This window comes from Taudactylus pleione, unplaced genomic scaffold (assembly GCF_031769625.1).
Source record: "Taudactylus pleione unplaced genomic scaffold, aTauple2 ptg000454l, whole genome shotgun sequence".
In the NCBI taxonomy this organism is placed as follows: Eukaryota; Metazoa; Chordata; class Amphibia; order Anura; family Myobatrachidae; genus Taudactylus; species Taudactylus pleione.
The window spans coordinates 2,974,957-2,997,406 of record NW_028284856.1 but is presented as its reverse complement, the minus strand read 5'-3'; the positions used below and the strand labels follow the sequence as shown (position 1 = coordinate 2,997,406).

General features: G+C 37.0%; 10 non-coding genes across 10 annotated transcripts; all 10 read right to left on the bottom strand.

Moving 5' to 3' along the window:
* Positions 1–412: 412 nt before the first annotated feature.
* Positions 413–485, bottom strand: TRNAK-UUU (transfer RNA lysine (anticodon UUU)). The gene has a single exon. It is a non-coding gene; the product is annotated as a tRNA-Lys (tRNA).
* A 3,356-nt stretch (positions 486–3,841) lies between these two features.
* On the bottom strand, positions 3,842–3,914 carry TRNAK-UUU (transfer RNA lysine (anticodon UUU)). Its single transcript has one exon. It is a non-coding gene; the product is annotated as a tRNA-Lys (tRNA).
* A 3,976-nt stretch (positions 3,915–7,890) lies between these two features.
* On the bottom strand, positions 7,891–7,963 carry TRNAK-UUU (transfer RNA lysine (anticodon UUU)). The gene has a single exon. It is a non-coding gene; the product is annotated as a tRNA-Lys (tRNA).
* Positions 7,964–9,910: 1,947 nt separating this feature from the next.
* Positions 9,911–9,983, bottom strand: TRNAK-UUU (transfer RNA lysine (anticodon UUU)). Its single transcript has one exon. It is a non-coding gene; the product is annotated as a tRNA-Lys (tRNA).
* A 1,592-nt stretch (positions 9,984–11,575) lies between these two features.
* On the bottom strand, positions 11,576–11,648 carry TRNAK-UUU (transfer RNA lysine (anticodon UUU)). Its single transcript has one exon. It is a non-coding gene; the product is annotated as a tRNA-Lys (tRNA).
* Positions 11,649–13,595: 1,947 nt separating this feature from the next.
* Positions 13,596–13,668, bottom strand: TRNAK-UUU (transfer RNA lysine (anticodon UUU)). Its single transcript has one exon. It is a non-coding gene; the product is annotated as a tRNA-Lys (tRNA).
* Positions 13,669–15,616: 1,948 nt separating this feature from the next.
* Positions 15,617–15,689, bottom strand: TRNAK-UUU (transfer RNA lysine (anticodon UUU)). Its single transcript has one exon. It is a non-coding gene; the product is annotated as a tRNA-Lys (tRNA).
* A 1,279-nt stretch (positions 15,690–16,968) lies between these two features.
* Positions 16,969–17,041, bottom strand: TRNAK-UUU (transfer RNA lysine (anticodon UUU)). Its single transcript has one exon. It is a non-coding gene; the product is annotated as a tRNA-Lys (tRNA).
* Positions 17,042–18,320: 1,279 nt separating this feature from the next.
* TRNAK-UUU (transfer RNA lysine (anticodon UUU)) lies at positions 18,321–18,393 on the bottom strand. Its single transcript has one exon. It is a non-coding gene; the product is annotated as a tRNA-Lys (tRNA).
* A 3,624-nt stretch (positions 18,394–22,017) lies between these two features.
* TRNAK-UUU (transfer RNA lysine (anticodon UUU)) lies at positions 22,018–22,090 on the bottom strand. The gene has a single exon. It is a non-coding gene; the product is annotated as a tRNA-Lys (tRNA).
* Between the last annotated feature and the right edge of the window lie 360 nt (positions 22,091–22,450).

Sequence of the window (22,450 nt, the reverse complement as noted above, 5' to 3'; positions counted from 1 at the left end):
CATTCTTAAACAGTTTGTGATTTTCCCACTCTGCACTATGTTCCATTTCACAAAAACACACATTGCTTAAAAGACACTCGCCCGAACAGGGACTTGAACCCTGGACCCTCAGATTAAAGTTCTGATGTTTTACCGACTCCAGGCTCTTCTGGAGTTTGTCGCAAACCTATAGAAAGTTCGTAATACTAAAACCAAGTAAATTCAAATGGTGACAACTACTGTGCAATTACTAAAGTAGGAAAATCTCTCTATCACTAAAAGTTTGATATGAATAGCTTGACATTTAGTGTCTATTGGTGAAATACATTTAATTTGCCTCTTGGTTGAAGGTGTACATTCTTAAACAGTTTGTGATTTTCCCACTCTGCACTATGTTCCATTTCACAAAATGACACATTGCTTAAAAGACAATCGCCCGAACAGGGACTTGAACCCTGGACCCTCAGATTAAAAGTCTGATGCTCTACCGACTGAGCTATCCAGGCTCTTCTGTGATAGGTCGCAAAAATGCAGAAAGTTCGTAATACAAAAAACAAGTCATATCAAATGATGACAACTACTAGTTACTGTGCAATTACTAAAGTTGGAAAATCTCTCTATCACTAAAAGTATTATCTGAATAGCTTGACATTTAGTGTCTATTGATGAAATACATTTAATTTGCCTCTTGGTTGAAGGTGTACATTCTTAAACAGTTTGTGATTTTCCCACTCTGCACTATGTTCCATTTCACAAAAACGACACATTGCTTAAAAGACACTCGCCCGAACAGGGACTTGAACCCTGGACCCTCAGATTAAAGTTCTGATGTTTTACCGACTCCATGCTCTTCTGGAGTTTGTCGCAAACCTATAGAAAGTTCGTAATGCTAAAACCAAGTAAATTCAAATGGTGACAACTACTGTGCAATTACTAAAGTAGGAAAATCTCTCTATCACTAAAAGTTTGATATGAATAGCTTGACATTTAGTGTCTATTGGTGAAATACATTTCATTTGCCTCTTGGTTGAAGGTGTACATTCTTAAACAGTTTGTGATTTTCCCACTCTGCACTATGTTCCAATTCACAAAATGACACATTGCTTAAAAGACACTCGCCCGAACAGACCCTTGAACCCTGGACCCTCAGATTAAAAGTCAGATGCTCTACCGACTGAGCTATCCAGGCTCTTCTGTGATAGGTCGCAAAAATGCAGAAAGTTCGTAATACAAAAAACAAGTCATATCAAATGATGACAACTACTAGTTACTGTGCAATTACTAAAGTTGGAAAATCTCTCTATCACTAAAAGTATGAACTGAAAAGCTTGACATTTAGTGTCTCTTGATGAAATACATTTAATTTGCCTCTTGGTTGAAGGTGTACATTCTTAAACAGTTTGTGATTTTCCCACTCTGCACTATGTTCCATTTCACAAAAACGACACATTGCTTAAAAGACACTCGCCCGAACAGGGACTTGAACCCTGGACCCTCAGATTAAAGTTCTGATGTTTTACCGACTCCATGCTCTTCTGGAGTTTGTCGCAAACCTATAGAAAGTTCGTAATGCTAAAACCAAGTAAATTCAAATGGTGACAACTACTGTGCAATTACTAAAGTAGGAAAATCTCTCTATCACTAAAAGTTTGATATGAATAGCTTGACATTTAGTGTCTATTGGTGAAATACATTTCATTTGCCTCTTGGTTGAAGGTGTACATTCTTAAACAGTTTGTGATTTTCCCACTCTGCACTATGTTCCAATTCACAAAATGACACATTGCTTAAAAGACACTCGCCCGAACAGACCCTTGAATCCTGGACCCTCAGATTAAAAGTCAGATGCTCTACCGACTGAGCTATCCAGGCTCTTCTGTGATAGGTCGCAAAAATGCAGAAAGTTCGTAATACAAAAAACAAGTCATATCAAATGATGACAACTACTAGTTACTGTGCAATTACTAAAGTTGGAAAATCTCTCTATCACTAAAAGTATGAACTGAAAAGCTTGACATTTAGTGTCTCTTGATGAAATACATTTAATTTGCCTCTTGGTTGAAGGTGTACATTCTTAAACAGTTTGTGATTTTCCCACTCTGCACTATGTTCCATTTCACAAATTGACACATTGCTTAAAAGACACTCACCCGAACAGGGACTTGAACCCTGGACCCTCAGATTAAAAGTCTGATGCTCTATCGACTGAGCTATCCAGGGTCTTCTGTGATAGGTCGCAAAAATGCTGAAAGTTCGTAATACAAAAAACAAGTCATTTCAAATGATGACAACTACTAGTTACTGTGCAATTACTAAAGTAGGAAAATCTCTCTATCACTAAAAGTATGAACTGAAAAGCTTGACATTTAGTGTCTCTTGATGAAATACATTTAATTTGCCTCTTGGTTGAAGGTGTACATTCTTAAACAGTTTGTGATTTTCCCACTCTGCACTATGTTTCATTTCACAAAAACGACACATTGCTTAAAAGACACTCGCCCGAACAGGAACTTGAACCCTGGACCCTCAGATTAAAGTTCTGATGTTTTACCGACTCCAGGCTCTTCTGGAGTTTGTCGCAAACCTATAGAAAGTTCGTAATGCTAAAACCAAGTAAATTCAAATGGTGACAACTACTGTGCAATTACTAAAGTAGGAAAATCTCTCTATCACTAAAAGTTTGATATGAATAGCTTGACATTTAGTGTCTATTGGTGAAATACATTTAATTTGCCTCTTGGTTGAAGGTGTACATTCTTAAACAGTTTGTGATTTTCCCACTCTGCACTATGTTCCATTTCACAAAATGACACATTGCTTAAAAGACACTCGCCCGAACAGACCCTCGAACCCTGGACCCTCAGATTAAAAGTCAGATGCTCTACCGACTGAGCTATCCAGGCTCTTCTGTGATAGGTCGCAAAAATGCAGAAAGTTCGTAATACAAAAAACAAGTCATATCAAATGATGACAACTACTAGTTACTGTGCAATTACTAAAGTAGGAAAATCTCTCTATCACTAAAAGTATGAACTGAAAAGCTTGACATTTAGTGTCTCTTGATGAAATACATTTAATTTGCCTCTTGGTTGAAGGTGTACATTCTTAAACAGTTTGTGATTTTCCCACTCTGCACTATGTTCCATTTCACAAATTGACACATTGCTTAAAAGACACTCACCCGAACAGGGACTTGAACCCTGGACCCTCAGATTAAAAGTCTGATGCTCTACCGACTGAGCTATCCAGGGTCTTCTGTGATAGGTCGCAAAAATGCAGAAAGTTCGTAATACAAAAAACAAGTCATTTCAAATGATGACAACTACTAGTTACTGTGCAATTACTAAAGTTGGAAAATCTCTCTATCACTAAAAGTATGAACTGAAAAGCTTGACATTTAGTGTCTCTTGATGAAATACATTTAATTTGCCTCTTGGTTGAAGGTGTACATTCTTAAACAGTTTGTGATTTTCCCACTCTGCACTATGTTCCATTTCACAAAAACGACACATTGCTTAAAAGACACTCGCCCGAACAGGAACTTGAACCCTGGACCCTCAGATTAAAGTTCTGATGTTTTACCGACTCCAGGCTCTTCTAGAGTTTGTCGCAAACCTATAGAAAGTTCGTAATACTAAAACCAAGTAAATTCAAATGGTGACAACTACTGTGCAATTACTAAAGTAGGAAAATCTCTCTATCACTAAAAGTATGATATGAATAGCTTGACATTTAGTGTCTATTGGTGAAATACATTTAATTTGCCTCTTGGTTGAAGGTGTACATTCTTAAACAGTTTGTGATTTTCCCACTCTGCACTATGTTCCATTTCACAAAAATGACACATTGCTTAAAAGACACTTGCCCAAACAGGGACTTGAACCCTGGACCCTCAGATTAAAAGTCTGATGCTCTACCGTCTGAGCTATCCAGGCTCTTCTGTGATAGGTCGCAAAAATGCTGAAAGTTCGTAATACAAAAAACAAGTCATTTCAAATGATGACAACTACTAGTTACTGTGCAATTACTAAAGTAGGAAAATCTCTCTATCACTAAAAGTATGAACTGAAAAGCTTGACATTTAGTGTCTCTTGATGAAATACATTTAATTTGCCTCTTGGTTGAAGGTGTACATTCTTAAACAGTTTGTGATTTTCCCACTCTGCACTATGTTCCATTTCACAAAAACGACACATTGCTTAAAAGACACTCGCCCGAACAGGGACTTGAACCCTGGACCCTCAGATTAAAGTTCTGATGTTTTACCGACTCCAGGCTCTTCTGGAGTCTGTCGCAAACCTATAGAAAGTTCGTAATACAAAAACAAGTAAATTCAAATGGTGATAACTACTGTGCAATTACTAAAGTAGGAAAGTCTCTCTATCACTAAAAGTATGATATGAATAGCTTGACATTTAGTGTCTATTGATGAAATACATTTAATTTGCCTCTTGGTTGAAGGTGTACATTCTTAAACAGTTTGTGATTTTCCCACTCTGCACTATGTTCCATTTCACAAAATGACACATTGCTTAAAAGACAATCGCCCGAACAGGGACTTGAACCCTGGACCCTCAGATTAAAAGTCTGATGCTCTACCGACTGAGCTATCCAGGATCTTCTGTGATAGGTCGCAAAAATGCAGAAAGTTCGTAATACAAAAAACAAGTCATATCAAATGATGACAACTACTAGTTACTGTGCAATTACTAAAGTTGGAAAATCTCTCTATCACTAAAAGTATTATCTGAATAGCTTGACATTTAGTGTCTATTGATGAAATACATTTAATTTGCCTCTTGGTTGAAGGTGTACATTCTTAAACAGTTTGTGATTTTCCCACTCTGCACTATGTTCCATTTCACAAAAACGACACATTGCTTAAAAGACACTCGCCCGAACAGGGACTTGAACCCTGGACCCTCAGATTAAAGTTCTGATGTTTTACCGACTCCAGGCTCTTCTGGAGTTTGTCGCAAACCTATAGAAAGTTCGTAATGCTAAAACCAAGTAAATTCAAATGGTGACAACTACTGTGCAATTACTAAAGTAGGAAAATCTCTCTATCACTAAAAGTTTGATATGAATAGCTTGACATTTAGTGTCTATTGGTGAAATACATTTAATTTGCCTCTTGGTTGAAGGTGTACATTCTTAAACAGTTTGTGATTTTCCCACTCTGCACTATGTTCCATTTCACAAAATGACACATTGCTTAAAAGACACTTGCCCGAACAGACCCTTGAACCCTGGACCCTCAGATTAAAAGTCAGATGCTCTACCGACTGAGCTATCCAGGCTCTTCTGTGATAGGTCGCAAAAATGCAGAAAGTTCGTAATACAAAAAACAAGTCATATCAAATGATGACAACTACTAGTTACTGTGCAATTACTAAAGTTGGAAAATCTCTCTATCACTAAAAGTATGAACTGAAAAGCTTGACATTTAGTGTCTCTTGATGAAATACATTTAATTTGCCTCTTGGTTGAAGGTGTACATTCTTAAACAGTTTGTGATTTTCCCACTCTGCACTATGTTCCATTTCACAAATTGACACATTGCTTAAAAGACACTCACGCGAACAGGGACTTGAACCCTGGACCCTCAGATTAAAAGTCTGATGCTCTATCGACTGAGCTATCCAGGGTCTTCTGTGATAGGTCGCAAAAATGCTGAAAGTTCGTAATACAAAAAACAAGTCATTTCAAATGATGACAACTACTAGTTACTGTGCAATTACTAAAGTAGGAAAATCTCTCTATCACTAAAAGTATGATCTGAAAAGCTTGACATTTAGTGTCTATTGATGAAATACATTTAATTTGCCTCTTGGTTGAAGGTGTACATTCTTAAACAGTTTGTGATTTTCCCACTCTGCACTATGTTCCATTTCACAAAATTGACACATTGCTTAAAAGACACTCGCCCGAACAGGGACTTGAACCCTGGACCTTCAGATTAAAGTTCTGATGTTTTACCGACTCCAGGCTCTTCAGGAGTCTGTCGCAAACCTATAGAAAGTTCGTAATACTAAAACCAAGTAAATTCAAATGGTGACAACTACTGTGCAATTACTAAAGTAGGAAAATCTCTCTATCACTAAAAGTAAGATATGAATAGCTTGACATTTAGTGTCTATTGATGAAATACATTTAATTTGCCTCTTGGTTGAAGGTGTAGATTCTTAAACAGTTTGTGATTTTCCCACTCTGCACTATGTTCCATTTCACAAAATGACACATTGCTTAAAAGACACTCGCCCGAACCCTGGACCCTCAGATTAAAAGTCTGATGCTCTACCGACTGAGCTATCCAGGCTCTTCTGTGATAGGTCGCAAAAATGCAGAAAGTTCGTAATACAAAAAACAAGTCATATCAAATGATGACAACTACTAGTTACTGTGCAATTACTAAAGTTGGAAAATCTCTCTATCACTAAAAGTATGAACTGAAAAGCTTGACATTTAGTGTCTCTTGATGAAATACATTTAATTTGCCTCTTGGTTGAAGGTGTACATTCTTAAACAGTTTGTGATTTTCCCTCTCTCTACTGTGTTCCATTTCACAATAACGACACATTGCTTAATAGACACTCGCCCGAACAGGGACTTGAACCATGGACCCTCAGATTAAAGTTCTGATGTTTTACCGACTCCAGGTTCTTCTGGAGTCTGTCGCAAACCTACAGAAAGTTCGTAATACTAAAAACAAGTAAATTCAAATGGTGACAACTACTGTGCAATTACTAAAGTAGGAAAATCTCTCTATCACTAAAAGTATGATCTGAAAAGCTTGACATTTAGTGTCTATTGATGAAATACATTTAATTTGCCTCTTGGTTGAAGGTGTACATTCTTAAACAGTTTGTGATTTTCCCACCCATTTCACAAAAACGACACATTGCTTAAAAGACACTCGCCCGAACAGGGACTTGAACCCTGGACCCTCAGATTAAAGTTCTGATGTTTTACCGACTCCAGGCTCTTCTGTAGTCTGTCGCAAATATATAGAAAGTTCGTAATACTAAAAACAAGTAAATTCAAATGGTGACAACTACTGTGCAATTACTAAAGTAGGAAAATCTCTCTATCACTAAAAGTATGATCTGAATAGCTTGACATTTAGTGTCTATTGATGAAATACATTTAATTTGCCTCTTGGTTGAAGGTGTACATTCTTAAACAGTTTGTGATTTTCCCACTCTGCACTATGTTCCATTTCACAAAAATGACACATTGCTTAAAAGACACTCGCCCGAACAGGGACTTGAACCCTGGACCTTCAGATTAAAGTTCTGATGTTTTACCGACTCCAGGCGTCTGTCGCAAACCTATACAAAGTTCGTAATACTAAAACCAAGTAAATTCAAATGGTGACAACTACTGTGCAATTACTAAAGTTGGAAAATCTCTCTATCACTAAAAGTATTATCTGAATAGCTTGACATTTAGTGTCTATTGATGAAATACATTTAATTTGCCTCTTGGTTGAAGGTGTAGATTCTTAAACAGTTTGTGATTTTCCCACTCTGCACTATGTTCCATTTCACAAAAACGACACATTGCTTAAAAGACACTCGTCCGAACAGAGACTTGAACCCTGGACCCTCAGATTAAAGTTCTGTTGTTTTACCGACTCCAGGCTCTTCTGGAGTCTGTCGCAAACCTATAGAAAGTTCGTAATACTAAAACAAGTCAATTCAAATGGTGACAACTACTGTGCAATTACTAAAGTAGGAAAATCTCTCTATCACTAAAAGTATGATCTGAATAGCTTGACATTTAGTGTCTATTGATGAAATACATTTAATTTGCCTCTTGGTTGAAGGTGTACATTCTTAAACAGTTTGTGATTTTCCCACTCTGCACTAAGTTCCATATCACAAAATGACACATTGCTTAAAAGACACTCGCCCGAACAGGGACTTGAACCCTGGACCCTCAGATTAAAAGTCTGATGCTCTACCGACTGAGCTATCCAGGCTCTTCTATGATAGGTCGCAAAAATGCAGAAAGTTCGTAATACAAAAAACAAGTCATATCAAATGATGACAACTACTAGTTACTGTGCAATTACTAAAGTTGGAAAATCTCTCTATCACTAAAAGTATGAACTGAAAAGCTTGACATTTAGTGTCTCTTGATGAAATACATTTAATTTGCCTCTTGGTTGAAGGTGTAAATTCTTAAACAGTTTGTGATTTTCCCACTCTGCACTATGTTCCATTTCACAAAAACGACACATTGCTTAAAAGACACTCGCCCGAACAGGGACTTGAACCCTGGACCCTCAGATTAAAGTTCTGATGTTTTACCAACTCCAGGCTCTTCTGTAGTCTGTCGCAAACCTATAGAAAGTTCGTAATACTAAAACAAGTAAATTCAAATGGTGACAACTACTGTGCAATTACTAAAGTAGGAAAATCTCTCTATCACTAAAAGTATGATCTGAATAGCTTGACATTTAGTGTCTATTCATGAAATACATTTAATTTGCCTCTTGGTTGAAGGTGTACATTCATAAACAGTTTGTGATTTTCCCTCTCTCTACTGTGTTCCATTTCACAATAACGACACATTGCTTAAAAGACACTCGCCCGAACAGGGACTTGAACCATGGACCCTCAGATTAAAGTTCTGATGTTTTACCGACTCCAGGTTCTTCTGGAGTCTGTCGCAAACCTATAGAAAGTTCGTAATACTAAAACAAGTAAATTCAAATGGTGACAACTACTGTGCAATTACTAAAGTAGGAAAATCTCTCTATCACTAAAAGTATGATCTGAATAGCTTGACATTTAGTGTCTATTCATGAAATACATTTAATTTGCCTCTTGGTTGAAGGTGTACATTCATAAACAGTTTGTGATTTTCCCTCTCTCTACTGTGTTCCATTTCACAATAACGACACATTGCTTAAAAGACACTCGCCCGAACAGGGACTTGAACCATGGACCCTCAGATTAAAGTTCTGATGTTTTACCGACTCCAGGTTCTTCTGGAGTCTGTCGCAAACCTACAGAAAGTTCGTAATACTAAAAACAAGTAAATTCAAATGGTGACAACTACTGTGCAATTACTAAAGTAGGAAAATCTCTCTATCACTAAAAGTATGATCTGAAAAGCTTGACATTTAGTGTCTATTGATGAAATACATTTAATTTGCCTCTTGGTTGAAGGTGTACATTCTTAAACAGTTTGTGATTTTCCCACTCTGCACTATGTTCCATTTCACAAAAACGACACATTGCTTAAAAGACACTCGCCCGAACAGGGACTTGAACCCTGGACCCTCAGATTAAAGTTCTGATGTTTTACCGACTCAAGGCTCTTCTGTAGTCTGTCGCAAATATATAGAAAGTTCGTAATACTAAAATCAAGTAAATTCAAATGGTGACAACTACTGTGCAATTACTAAAGTAGGAAAATCTCTCTATCACTAAAAGTATGATCTGAATAGCTTGACATTTAGTGTCTATTGATGAAATACATTTAATTTGCCTCTTGGTTGAAGGTGTACATTCTTAAACAGTTTGTGATTTTCCCACTCTGCACTATGTTCCATTTCACAAAAATGACACATTGCTTAAAAGACACTCGCCCGAACAGGGACTTGAACCCTGGACCCTCAGATTAAAGTTCTGATGTTTTACCGACTCCAGGCTCTTCAGGAGTCTGTCGCAAACCTATAGAAAGTTCGTAATACTAAAACAAGTCAATTCAAATGGTGACAACTACTGTGCAATTACTAAAGTAGGAAAATCTCTCTATCACTAAAAGTATGATCTGAATAGCTTGACATTTAGTGTCTATTGATGAAATACATTTAATTTGCCTCTTGGTTGAAGGTGTACATTCTTAAACAGTTTGTGATTTTCCCACTCTGCACTAAGTTCCATATCACAAAATGACACATTGCTTAAAAGACACTCGCCCGAACAGGGACTTGAACCCTGGACCCTCAGATTAAAAGTCTGATGCTCTACCGACTGAGCTATCCAGGCTCTTCTGTGATAGGTCGCAAAAATGCAGAAAGTTCGTAATACAAAAAACAAGTCATATCAAATGATGACAACTACTAGTTACTGTGCAATTACTAAAGTTGGAAAATCTCTCTATCACTAAAAGTATGAACTGAAAAGCTTGACATTTAGTGTCTCTTGATGAAATACATTTAATTTGCCTCTTGGTTGAAGGTGTACATTCTTAAACAGTTTGTGATTTTCCCTCTCTCTACTGTGTTCCATTTCACAATAACGACACATTGCTTAATAGACACTCGCCCGAACAGGGACTTGAACCATGGACCCTCAGATTAAAGTTCTGATGTTTTACCGACTCCAGGTTCTTCTGGAGTCTGTCGCAAACCTACAGAAAGTTCGTAATACTAAAAACAAGTAAATTCAAATGGTGACAACTACTGTGCAATTACTAAAGTAGGAAAATCTCTCTATCACTAAAAGTATGATCTGAAAAGCTTGACATTTAGTGTCTATTGATGAAATACATTTAATTTGCCTCTTGGTTGAAGGTGTACATTCTTAAACAGTTTGTGATTTTCCCACCCATTTCACAAAAACGACACATTGCTTAAAAGACACTCGCCCGAACAGGGACTTGAACCCTGGACCCTCAGATTAAAGTTCTGATGTTTTACCGACTCCAGGCTCTTCTGTAGTCTGTCGCAAATATATAGAAAGTTCGTAATACTAAAAACAAGTAAATTCAAATGGTGACAACTACTGTGCAATTACTAAAGTAGGAAAATCTCTCTATCACTAAAAGTATGATCTGAATAGCTTGACATTTAGTGTCTATTGATGAAATACATTTAATTTGCCTCTTGGTTGAAGGTGTACATTCTTAAACAGTTTGTGATTTTCCCACTCTGCACTATGTTCCATTTCACAAAAATGACACATTGCTTAAAAGACACTCGCCCGAACAGGGACTTGAACCCTGGACCTTCAGATTAAAGTTCTGATGTTTTACCGACTCCAGGCGTCTGTCGCAAACCTATAGAAAGTTCGTAATACTAAAACCAAGTAAATTCAAATGGTGACAACTACTGTGCAATTACTAAAGTTGGAAAATCTCTCTATCACTAAAAGTATTATCTGAATAGCTTGACATTTAGTGTCTATTGATGAAATACATTTAATTTGCCTCTTGGTTGAAGGTGTAGATTCTTAAACAGTTTGTGATTTTCCCACTCTGCACTATGTTCCATTTCACAAAAACGACACATTGCTTAAAAGACACTCGTCCGAACAGAGACTTGAACCCTGGACCCTCAGATTAAAGTTCTGTTGTTTTACCGACTCCAGGCTCTTCTGGAGTCTGTCGCAAACCTATAGAAAGTTCGTAATACTAAAACAAGTCAATTCAAATGGTGACAACTACTGTGCAATTACTAAAGTAGGAAAATCTCTCTATCACTAAAAGTATGATCTGAATAGCTTGACATTTAGTGTCTATTGATGAAATACATTTAATTTGCCTCTTGGTTGAAGGTGTACATTCTTAAACAGTTTGTGATTTTCCCACTCTGCACTAAGTTCCATATCACAAAATGACACATTGCTTAAAAGACACTCGCCCGAACAGGGACTTGAACCCTGGACCCTCAGATTAAAAGTCTGATGCTCTACCGACTGAGCTATCCAGGCTCTTCTGTGATAGGTCGCAAAAATGCAGAAAGTTCGTAATACAAAAAACAAGTCATATCAAATGATGACAACTACTAGTTACTGTGCAATTACTAAAGTTGGAAAATCTCTCTATCACTAAAAGTATGAACTGAAAAGCTTGACATTTAGTGTCTCTTGATGAAATACATTTAATTTGCCTCTTGGTTGAAGGTGTAAATTCTTAAACAGTTTGTGATTTTCCCACTCTGCACTATGTTCCATTTCACAAAAACGACACATTGCTTAAAAGACACTCGCCCGAACAGGGACTTGAACCCTGGACCCTCAGATTAAAGTTCTGATGTTTTACCAACTCCAGGCTCTTCTGTAGTCTGTCGCAAACCTATAGAAAGTTCGTAATACTAAAACAAGTAAATTCAAATGGTGACAACTACTGTGCAATTACTAAAGTAGGAAAATCTCTCTATCACTAAAAGTATGATCTGAATAGCTTGACATTTAGTGTCTATTCATGAAATACATTTAATTTGCCTCTTGGTTGAAGGTGTACATTCATAAACAGTTTGTGATTTTCCCTCTCTCTACTGTGTTCCATTTCACAATAACGACACATTGCTTAAAAGACACTCGCCCGAACAGGGACTTGAACCATGGACCCTCAGATTAAAGTTCTGATGTTTTACCGACTCCAGGTTCTTCTGGAGTCTGTCGCAAACCTATAGAAAGTTCGTAATACTAAAACAAGTAAATTCAAATGGTGACAACTACTGTGCAATTACTAAAGTAGGAAAATCTCTCTATCACTAAAAGTATGATCTGAATAGCTTGACATTTAGTGTCTATTCATGAAATACATTTAATTTGCCTCTTGGTTGAAGGTGTACATTCATAAACAGTTTGTGATTTTCCCTCTCTCTACTGTGTTCCATTTCACAATAACGACACATTGCTTAAAAGACACTCGCCCGAACAGGGACTTGAACCATGGACCCTCAGATTAAAGTTCTGATGTTTTACCGACTCCAGGTTCTTCTGGAGTCTGTCGCAAACCTACAGAAAGTTCGTAATACTAAAAACAAGTAAATTCAAATGGTGACAACTACTGTGCAATTACTAAAGTAGGAAAATCTCTCTATCACTAAAAGTATGATCTGAAAAGCTTGACATTTAGTGTCTATTGATGAAATACATTTAATTTGCCTCTTGGTTGAAGGTGTACATTCTTAAACAGTTTGTGATTTTCCCACTCTGCACTATGTTCCATTTCACAAAAACGACACATTGCTTAAAAGACACTCGCCCGAACAGGGACTTGATCCCTGGACCCTCAGATTAAAGTTCTGATGTTTTACCGACTCAAGGCTCTTCTGTAGTCTGTCGCAAATATATAGAAAGTTCGTAATACTAAAATCAAGTAAATTCAAATGGTGACAACTACTGTGCAATTACTAAAGTAGGAAAATCTCTCTATCACTAAAAGTATGATCTGAATAGCTTGACATTTAGTGTCTATTGATGAAATACATTTAATTTGCCTCTTGGTTGAAGGTGTACATTCTTAAACAGTTTGTGATTTTCCCACTCTGCACTATGTTCCATTTCACAAAAATGACACATTGCTTAAAAGACACTCGCCCGAACAGGGACTTGAACCCTGGACCCTCAGATTAAAGTTCTGATGTTTTACCGACTCCAGGCTCTTCAGGAGTCTGTCGCAAACCTATAGAAAGTTCGTAATACTAAAACAAGTCAATTCAAATGGTGACAACTACTGTGCAATTACTAAAGTAGGAAAATCTCTCTATCACTAAAAGTATGATCTGAATAGCTTGACATTTAGTGTCTATTGATGAAATACATTTAATTTGCCTCTTGGTTGAAGGTGTACATTCTTAAACAGTTTGTGATTTTCCCACTCTGCACTAAGTTCCATATCACAAAATGACACATTGCTTAAAAGACACTCGCCCGAACAGGGACTTGAACCCTGGACCCTCAGATTAAAAGTCTGATGCTCTACCGACTGAGCTATCCAGGCTCTTCTGTGATAGGTCGCAAAAATGCAGAAAGTTCGTAATACAAAAAACAAGTCATATCAAATGATGACAACTACTAGTTACTGTGCAATTACTAAAGTTGGAAAATCTCTCTATCACTAAAAGTATGAACTGAAAAGCTTGACATTTAGTGTCTCTTGATGAAATACATTTAATTTGCCTCTTGGTTGAAGGTGTAAATTCTTAAACAGTTTGTGATTTTCCCACTCTGCACTATGTTCCATTTCACAAAAACGACACATTGCTTAAAAGACACTCGCCCGAACAGGGACTTGAACCCTGGACCCTCAGATTAAAGTTCTGATGTTTTACCGACTCAAGGCTCTTCTGTAGTCTGTCGCAAATATATAGAAAGTTCGTAATACTAAAATCAAGTAAATTCAAATGGTGACAACTACTGTGCAATTACTAAAGTAGGAAAATCTCTCTATCACTAAAAGTATGATCTGAATAGCTTGACATTTAGTGTCTATTCATGAAATACATTTAATTTGCCTCTTGGTTGAAGGTGTACATTCATAAACAGTTTGTGATTTTCCCTCTCTCTACTGTGTTCCATTTCACAATAACGACACATTGCTTAAAAGACACTCGCCCGAACAGGGACTTGAACCATGGACCCTCAGATTAAAGTTCTGATGTTTTACCGACTCCAGGTTCTTCTGGAGTCTGTCGCAAACCTATAGAAAGTTCGTAATACTAAAACAAGTAAATTCAAATGGTGACAACTACTGTGCAATTACTAAAGTAGGAAAATCTCTCTATCACTAAAAGTATGATCTGAATAGCTTGACATTTAGTGTCTATTCATGAAATACATTTAATTTGCCTCTTGGTTGAAGGTGTACATTCATAAACAGTTTGTGATTTTCCCTCTCTCTACTGTGTTCCATTTCACAATAACGACACATTGCTTAAAAGACACTCGCCCGAACAGGGACTTGAACCATGCACCCTCAGATTAAAGTTCTGATGTTTTACCGACTCCAGGTTCTTCTGGAGTCTGTCGCAAACCTACAGAAAGTTCGTAATACTAAAATCAAGTAAATTCAAATGGTGACAACTACTGTGCAATTACTAAAGTAGGAAAATCTCTCTATCACTAAAAGTATGATCTGAAAAGCTTGACATTTAGTGTCTATTGATGAAATACATTTAATTTGCCTCTTGGTTGAAGGTGTACATTCTTAAACAGTTTGTGATTTTCCCACTCTGCACTATGTTCCATTTCACAAAAACGACACATTGCTTAAAAGACACTCGCCCGAACAGGGACTTGAACCCTGGACCCTCAGATTAAAGTTCTGATGTTTTACCGACTCCAGGCTCTTCTGTAGTCTGTCGCAAATATATAGAAAGTTCGTAATACTAAAATCAAGTAAATTCAAATGGTGACAACTACTGTGCAATTACTAAAGTAGGAAAATCTCTCTATCACTAAAAGTATGATCTGAATAGCTTGACATTTAGTGTCTATTGATGAAATACATTTAATTTGCCTCTTGGTTGAAGGTGTACATTCTTAAACAGTTTGTGATTTTCCCACTCTGCACTATGTTCCATTTCACAAAAATGACACATTGCTTAAAAGACACTCGCCCGAACAGGGACTTGAACCCTGGACCCTCAGATTAAAGTTCTGATGTTTTACCGACTCCAGGCTCTTCAGGAGTCTGTCGCAAACCTATAGAAAGTTCGTAATACTAAAACAAGTCAATTCAAATGGTGACAACTACTGTGCAATTACTAAAGTAGGAAAATCTCTCTATCACTAAAAGTATGATCTGAATAGCTTGACATTTAGTGTCTATTGATGAAATACATTTAATTTGCCTCTTGGTTGAAGGTGTACATTCTTAAACAGTTTGTGATTTTCCCACTCTGCACTAAGTTCCATATCACAAAATGACACATTGCTTAAAAGACACTCGCCCGAACAGGGACTTGAACCCTGGACCCTCAGATTAAAAGTCTGATGCTCTACCGACTGAGCTATCCAGGCTCTTCTGTGATAGGTCGCAAAAATGCAGAAAGTTCGTAATACAAAAAACAAGTCATATCAAATGATGACAACTACTAGTTACTGTGCAATTACTAAAGTTGGAAAATCTCTCTATCACTAAAAGTATGAACTGAAAAGCTTGACATTTAGTGTCTCTTGATGAAATACATTTAATTTGCCTCTTGGTTGAAGGTGTAAATTCTTAAACAGTTTGTGATTTTCCCACTCTGCACTATGTTCCATTTCACAAAAACGACACATTGCTTAAAAGATACTCGCCCGAACAAGGACTTGAACCCTGGACCCTCAGATTAAAGTTCTGATGTTTTACCAACTCCAGGCTCTTCTATAGTCTGTCGCAAACCTATAGAAAGTTCGTAATACTAAAACAAGTAAATTCAAATGGTGACAACTACTGTGCAATTACTAAAGTAGGAAAATCTCTCTATCACTAAAAGTATGATCTGAATAGCTTGACATTTAGTGTCTATTCATGAAATACATTTAATTTGCCTCTTGGTTGAAGGTGTACATTCATTAACAGTTTGTGATTTTCCCTCTCTCTACTGTGTTCCATTTCACAATAACGACACATTGCTTAAAAGACACTCGCCCGAACAGGGACTTGAACCATGGACCCTCAGATTAAAGTTCTGATGTTTTACCGACTCCAGGTTCTTCTGGAGTCTGTCGCAAACCTACAGAAAGTTCGTAATACTAAAAACAAGTAAATTCAAATGGTGACAACTACTGTGCAATTACTAAAGTAGGAAAATCTCTCTATCACTAAAAGTATGATCTGAAAAGCTTGACATTTAGTGTCTATTGATGAAATACATTTAATTTGCCTCTTGGTTGAAGGTGTACATTCTTAAACAGTTTGTGATTTTCCCACTCTGCACTATGTTCCATTTCACAAAAACGACACATTGCTTAAAAGACACTCGCCCGAACAGGGACTTGAACCCTGGACCCTCAGATTAAAGTTCTGATGTTTTACCGACTCCAGGCTCTTCAGGAGTCTGTCGCAAACCTATAGAAAGTTCGTAATACTAAAACCAAGTAAATTCAAATGGTGACAACTACTGTGCAATTACTAAAGTAGGAAAATCTCTCTATCACTAAAAGTAAGATATGAATAGCTTGACATTTAGTGTCTATTGATGAAATACATTTAATTTGCCTCTTGGTTGAAGGTGTAGATTCTTAAACAGTTTGTGATTTTCCCACTCTGCACTATGTTCCATTTCACAAAATGACACATTGCTTAAAAGACACTCGCCCGAACAGGGACTTGAACCCTGGACCCTCAGATTAAAAGTCTGATGCTCTACCGACTGAGCTATCCAGGCTCTTCTACGATAGGTCGCAAAAATGCAGAAAGTTCGTAATACAAAAAACAAGTCATATCAAATGATGACAACTACTAGTTACTGTGCAATTACTAAAGTTGGAAAATCTCTCTATCACTAAAAGTATTATCTGAATAGCTTGACATTTAGTGTCTATTGATGAAATACATTTAATTTGCCTCTTGGTTGAAGGTGTAGATTCTTAAACAGTTTGTGATTTTCCCACTCTGCACTATGTTCCATTTCACAAAAACGACACATTGCTTAAAAGACACTAGTCCGAACAGAGACTTGAACCCTGGACCCTCAGATTAAAGTTCTGTTGTTTTACCGACTCCAGGCTCTTCTGGAGTCTGTCGCAAACCTATAGAAAGTTCGTAATACTAAAACAAGTCAATTCAAATGGTGACAACTACTGTGCAATTACTAAAGTAGGAAAATCTCTCTATCACTAAAAGTATGAACTGAAAAGCTTGACATTTAGTGTCTCTTGATGAAATACATTTAATTTGCCTCTTGGTTGAAGGTGTACATTCTTAAACAGTTTGTGATTTTCCCACTCTGCACTATGTTCCATTTCACAAAAATGACACATTGCTTAAAAGACACTCGCCCGAACAGGGACTTGAACCCTGGACCCTCAGATTAAAGTTCTGATTTTTTACCGACTCCAGGCTCTTCTGTAGTCTGTCGCAAACCTATAGAAAGTTCGTAATACTAAAAACAAGTAAATTCAAATGGTGACAACTAATGTGCAATTACTAAAGTAGGAAAATCTCTCTATCACTAAAAGTATGATCTGAATAGCTTGACATTTAGTGTCTATTGATGAAATACATTTAATTTGCCTCTTGGTTGAAGGTGTACATTCTTAAACAGTTTGTGATTTTCCCACTCTGCACTATGTTCCATTTCACAAAAATGACACATTGCTTAAAAGATACTCGCCCGAACAGGGACTTGAAACCTGGACCCTCAGATTAAAGTTCTGATGTTTTACCGACTCCAGGCTCTTCTGGAGTCAGTCGCAAACCTACAGAAAGTTCGTAATACTAAAAACAAGTAAATTCAAATGGTGACAACTACTGTGCAATTACTAAAGTAGGAAAATCTCTCTATCACTAAAAGTATGATCTGAATAGCTTGACATTTAGTGTCTATTGATGAAATACATTTAATTTGCCTCTTGGTTGAAGGTGTTCATTCTTAAACAGTTTGTGATTTTCCCACTCTGCACTATGTTCCATTCCACAAAATGACACATTGCTTAAAAGACACTCGCCCGAACAGGGACTTGAACCCTGGACCCTCAGATTAAAAGTCTGATGCTCTACCGACTGAGCTATCCAGGCTCTTCTGTGATAGGTCGCAAAAATGCAGAAAGTTCGTAATACAAAAAACAAGTCATATCAAATGATGACAACTACTAGTTACTGTGCAATTACTAAAGTTGGAAAATCTCTCTATCACTAAAAGTATGAACTGAAAAGCATGACATTTAGTGTCTCTTGATGAAATACATTTAATTTGCCTCTTGGTTGAAGGTGTAAATTCTTAAACAGTTTGTGATTTTCCCACTCTGCACTATGATCCATTTCACAAAAACGACACATTGCTTAAAAGACACTCGCCCGAACAGGGAATTGAACCCTGGACCCTCAGATTAAAGTTCTGATGTTTTACCGACTCCAGGCTCTTCTGGAGTCTGTCGCAAACCTATAGAAAGTTCGTAATACTAAAACAAGTAAATTCAAATGGTGACAACTACTGTGCAATTACTAAAGTAGGAAAATCTCTCTATCACTAAAAGTATGATCTGAATAGCTTGACATTTAGTGGCTATTGATGAAATACATTTAATTTGCCTCTTGGTTGAAGGTGTACATTCATAAACAGTTTGTGATTTTCCCTCTCTCTACTGTGTTCCATTTCACAATAACGACACATTGCTTAAAAGACACTCGCCCGAACAGGGACTTGAACCATGGACCCTCAGATTAAAGTTCTGATGTTTTACCGACTCCAGGTTCTTCTGGAGTCTGTCGCAAACCTACAGAAAGTTCGTAATACTAAAAACAAGTAAATTCAAATGGTGACAACTACTGTGCAATTACTAAAGTAGGAAAATCTCTCTATCACTAAAAGTATGATCTGAAAAGCTTGACATTTAGTGTCTATTGATGAAATACATTTAATTTGCCTCTTGGTTGAAGGTGTACATTCTTAAACAGTTTGTGATATTCCCACTCTGCACTATGTTCCATTTCACAAAAACGACACATTGCTTAAAAGACACTCGCCCGAACAGGGACTTGAACCCTGGACCCTCAGATTAAAGTTCTGATGTTTTACCGACTCAAGGCTCTTCTGTAGTCTGTCGCAAATATATAGAAAGTTCGTAATACTAAAATCAAGTAAATTCAAATGGTGACAACTACTGTGCAATTACTAAAGTAGGAAAATCTCTCTATCACTAAAAGTATGATCTGAATAGCTTGACATTTAGTGTCTATTGATGAAATACATTTAATTTGCCTCTTGGTTGAAGGTGTACATTCTTAAACAGTTTGTGATTTTCCCACTCTGCACTATGTTCCATTTCACAAAAATGACACATTGCTTAAAAGACACTCGCCCGAACAGGGACTTGAACCCTGGACCCTCAGATTAAAGTTCTGATGTTTTACCGACTCCAGGCTCTTCAGGAGTCTGTCGCAAACCTATAGAAAGTTCGTAATACTAAAACCAAGTAAATTCAAATGGTGACAACTACTGTGCAATTACTAAAGTAGGAAAATCTCTCTATCACTAAAAGTATGAACTGAAAAGCTTGACATTTAGTGTCTCTTGATGAAATACATTTAATTTGCCTCTTGGTTGAAGGTGTACATTCTTAAACAGTTTGTGATTTTCCCACTCTGCACTATGTTCCATTTCACAAAAATGACACATTGCTTAAAAGACACTCGCCCGAACAGGGACTTGAACCCTGGACCCTCAGATTAAAGTTCTGATTTTTTACCGACTCCAGGCTCTTCTGTAGTCTGTCGCAAACCTATAGAAAGTTCGTAATACTAAAAACAAGTAAATTCAAATGGTGACAACTACTGTGCAATTACTAAAGTAGGATAATCTCTCTATCACTAAAAGTATGATCTGAATAGCTTGACATTTAGTGTCTCTTGATGAAATACATTTAATTTGCCTCTTGGTTGAAGGTGTAAATTCTTAAACAGTTTGTGATTTTCCCACTCTGCACTATGATCCATTTCACAAAAACGACACATTGCTTAAAAGACACTCGCCCGAACAGGGAATTGAACCCTGGACCCTCAGATTAAAGTTCTGATGTTTTACCGACTCCAGGCTCTTCTGGAGTCTGTCGCAAACCTATAGAAAGTTCGTAATACTAAAACAAGTAAATTCAAATGGTGACAACTACTGTGCAATTACTAAAGTAGGAAAATCTCTCTATCACTAAAAGTATGATCTGAATAGCTTGACATTTAGTGGCTATTGATGAAATACATTTAATTTGCCTCTTGGTTGAAGGTGTACATTCATAAACAGTTTGTGATTTTCCCTCTCTCTACTGTGTTCCATTTCACAATAACGACACATTGCTTAAAAGACACTCGCCCGAACAGGGACTTGAACCATGGACCCTCAGATTAAAGTTCTGATGTTTTACCGACTCCAGGTTCTTCTGGAGTCTGTCGCAAACCTACAGAAAGTTCGTAATACTAAAAACAAGTAAATTCAAATGGTGACAACTACTGTGCAATTACTAAAGTAGGAAAATCTCTCTATCACTAAAAGTATGATCTGAAAAGCTTGACATTTAGTGTCTATTGATGAAATACATTTAATTTGCCTCTTGGTTGAAGGTGTACATTCTTAAACAGTTTGTGATATTCCCACTCTGCACTATGTTCCATTTCACAAAAACGACACATTGCTTAAAAGACACTCGCCCGAACAGGGACTTGAACCCTGGACCCTCAGATTAAAGTTCTGATGTTTTACCGACTCAAGGCTCTTCTGTAGTCTGTCGCAAATATATAGAAAGTTCGTAATACTAAAATCAAGTAAATTCAAATGGTGACAACTACTGTGCAATTACTAAAGTAGGAAAATCTCTCTATCACTAAAAGTATGATCTGAATAGCTTGACATTTAGTGTCTATTGATGAAATACATTTAATTTGCCTCTTGGTTGAAGGTGTACATTCTTAAACAGTTTGTGATTTTCCCACTCTGCACTATGTTCCATTTCACAAAAATGACACATTGCTTAAAAGACACTCGCCCGAACAGGGACTTGAACCCTGGACCCTCAGATTAAAGTTCTGATGTTTTACCGACTCCAGGCTCTTCAGGAGTCTGTCGCAAACCTATAGAAAGTTCGTAATACTAAAACCAAGTAAATTCAAATGGTGACAACTACTGTGCAATTACTAAAGTAGGAAAATCTCTCTATCACTAAAAGTATGAACTGAAAAGCTTGACATTTAGTGTCTCTTGATGAAATACATTTAATTTGCCTCTTGGTTGAAGGTGTACATTCTTAAACAGTTTGTGATTTTCCCACTCTGCACTATGTTCCATTTCACAAAAATGACACATTGCTTAAAAGACACTCGCCCGAACAGGGACTTGAACCCTGGACCCTCAGATTAAAGTTCTGATTTTTTACCGACTCCAGGCTCTTCTGTAGTCTGTCGCAAACCTATAGAAAGTTCGTAATACTAAAAACAAGTAAATTCAAATGGTGACAACTACTGTGCAATTACTAAAGTAGGATAATCTCTCTATCACTAAAAGTATGATCTGAATAGCTTGACATTTAGTGTCTATTGATGAAATACATTTAATTTGCCTCTTGGTTGAAGGTGTACATTCTTAAACAGTTTGTGATTTTCCCACTCTGCACTATGTTCCATTTCACAAAAATGACACATTGCTTAAAAGACACTCGCCCGAACAGGGACTTGAACCCTGGACCCTCAGATTAAAAGTCTGATGCTCTACCGACTGAGCTATCCAGGCTCTTCTATGATAGGTCGCAAAAATGCAGAAAGTTCGTAATACAAAAAACAAGTCATATCAAATGATGACAACTACTAGTTACTGTGCAATTACTAAAGTTGGAAAATCTCTCTATCACTAAAAGTATTATCTGAATAGCTTGACATTTAGTGTCTATTGATGAAATACATTTAATTTGCCTCTTGGTTGAAGGTGTAGATTCTTAAACAGTTTGTGATTTTCCCACTCTGCACTATGTTCCATTTCACAAAAACGACACATTGCTTAAAAGACACTCGTCCGAACAGAGACTTGAACCCTGGACCCTCAGATTAAAGTTCTGTTGTTTTACCGACTCCAGGCTCTTCTGGAGTCTGTCGC